At 40.4% G+C, this 2,500-nt stretch overlaps 1 protein-coding gene across 1 annotated transcript in view; it reads right to left on the reverse strand.

Moving 5' to 3' along the window:
* The window catches only part of Dbp73D (putative ATP-dependent RNA helicase Dbp73D), a 21,514-nt gene that overhangs the window by 13,672 nt on the left and 5,342 nt on the right, over nt 1-2,500 (reverse strand). The gene's annotated exons all lie outside the window — the stretch shown is intronic.

Consider the following 2,500-nt stretch of genomic DNA (forward strand, 5'->3'; position numbering starts at 1 on the left):
TGAAATTAATAAGAAACAAAGCTATAATTTCCTTTCACTAGTATATGTATGACTCTAAAATATCTATATCAATTAATATCATATGCATTTTGTGCTTGTCTGCCTTACAAGACCTTATCTCTTCCACTAAAGGCATTTTTTGTGTTGTCAGATTGCTTCTGCACTGCATTTATTCCTTAAGTTGTGTAACTAATGCATCATACCAAATAACAATTAGTACCACTTTGCTAAGATATCATACATATATCATACCATAAGTCAAGAAAATAATAGAAAATACATCTAAAGATACCCAGTTCTGGCACAGCAACCTAAGATGTGTCCTGTCTCAGAAGGATTTGAGTTAAAACAGAAGAGTCAAGTTAGCTGATATTTACATATGCACAATTCATTATATGACATCCAGTTAAGAAAATATGTCAAATGCACACCCAGTCCTCAGTGAACATAAAAAAATGTGGCCTGTCTCAGACGGGTTAAGGTTAGTCAGGTTAGCTGATATCATCATATGAACAATAGAATCAGCCATAGCCTAAAGCTTCTTCTAAATGACCAAACAGTCTACAAGTACAAGTGAGTAGGTTGCTTATTATGCTTGAGGCAATTTACCAGACAGTGACCAGTAGTGTAACATCATTGCCAGACATACAAAGTTATATTTGGAGCCCCAGTTATTGTCAGTTACTCAAGTTTTGATCAAAGCAATCATTGAATATTATGATTATCCCTTCACCCACTTAACCCGTTAACGACGGATGACAAGATAACACATCTAGTGGTTTTTGGGCTACACGACGGGGACGCGTTACTTTGTCCAGCCCGGGGCGCGGGAGGAGCCAGCGCGCAGTGCTGGCTCGCGGCCAGTGCGGCCGAGAATCCCGACGCGTTAGGCTTATGCGTTTAAGAGTCCTGGAATTTTGGTCTATTTAAGCCGGATTGGCCCCGTCGGGAACGGGTTAAGATCAATGGTCAAGATCCTCTGTTACACACCATGATTATCATAATATACACAGTCCAATTGGGTCCCTCCTCTTAGTCCCATCAAGCCTTGACTGGACACCATGTAGACAACAGGACAAAAGTGCCCACAGAGAGTGAAGTGCCTGATGACAGACAAAATCCTGGTAGCATTACTGATCATGTGGACAGGGCTTAACCCATTGCAGACACTGGCAGTGCTGGCTAAAAATTAAAGGCAAAGGGAAAGTTTTTTCACCACCCTCTTGGTAGCGCAGACTAGCCTGAAGAATATTTTTCCGTAAATCCATCACAAAATATAGGTAATAAGGTAATATTGAAAATGTTGCCTAACCCACTGGTCGCGGTTTTAAATAAATATTTGTGCAGTAGGATGGCTGTATGACTGACTCTGCCTATGCAGCAAATCATGCCATACGCTGCTAATGGATTAAGCCAATAATATCGGGTGACTTTTTTTTTTATAAACAACGCAGGAGCTCTGGTCTGACGACAGGCATCATGAAGTTCGGGGATTTTGGATCACTGTGTTATTTTATTGTGCTATGAGTAATGAGTGAGTGATGATGACAATTGCAGTCATAATTATTATAAATGCCGTAATATTAACCCTTTCCCGACGGGTGCACTTTCTACGCGAAGTCCCATATGCCGGGCGATTGCAATATTGCATTGAAATCGTCACAATAGCATGACGCCCCGGAACGGGAGTTTTTGGCTGTGTCACACGGGTGTGACGCACCGTCGTCATTGGGTTAACTAAAATAGGTTTCACCTAACATCCAAAACCTAGATGGTACCACTTTCTTCTAGTACCAGCAGGAGGGAGCCTTGAATGTCACCCATCTACAGTTTCTATCAAGCACTATCTTTATACAGTGATGGCACATAGCAAGTTGCCGACCTCTTGCTCTAAAAGTACTGCAGATGAAGGATGTGTAGGCAGAACAAGAGGAGGAAGGTGACTCAAACCATGCCCAATGTTTACAATGTGGCCGTGCCATGCCTTTTACTGTGGCATTCACAGTCATAAGCACATTTCTTTCCTCTTCCCTACCTTTCATATTATATTCATTGTGGATGCTTATATGTTTCAGATTTTTTTATGACAGTACATAAATACAAAAAAATAAAGTTGCTTTTTGTGCTACCCTAAAACAGCAATACTTCTATCACACTGAGTACAAAGAAAAAAATGAGCAGATATGGACCCTAAACTACCATTTTATTCAACTGCAAAGTTGATAGAGCCTGAGATATGACAGATATAAGTCTCTCAATACAGTATAACACAAAAAAATAGTTGAGTTATGTTGCGTGAAGCTGCCTCGCTCTGAAATAAACCCCAAATAAACCCCATTGATAGAGCCTGAGATATGACAGATTTAAGTCTCTCAATACAGTATAACACAAAAAAAATAGTCGAGGTATGTTGCGTGAAGCTGCCTCGCTCTGAAATAAACCCCATCCTGGAGCTTGTGTAATCAAATCTATCTTGATGGCAATGGGTTAAAAAAGGAAA

The sequence above is a fragment of the Penaeus japonicus genome, unplaced genomic scaffold, assembly GCF_977035675.1.
Source record: "Penaeus japonicus unplaced genomic scaffold, GWHDUDI00000001_assembly GWHDUDI00000037, whole genome shotgun sequence".
In the NCBI taxonomy this organism is placed as follows: Eukaryota; Metazoa; Arthropoda; class Malacostraca; order Decapoda; family Penaeidae; genus Penaeus; species Penaeus japonicus.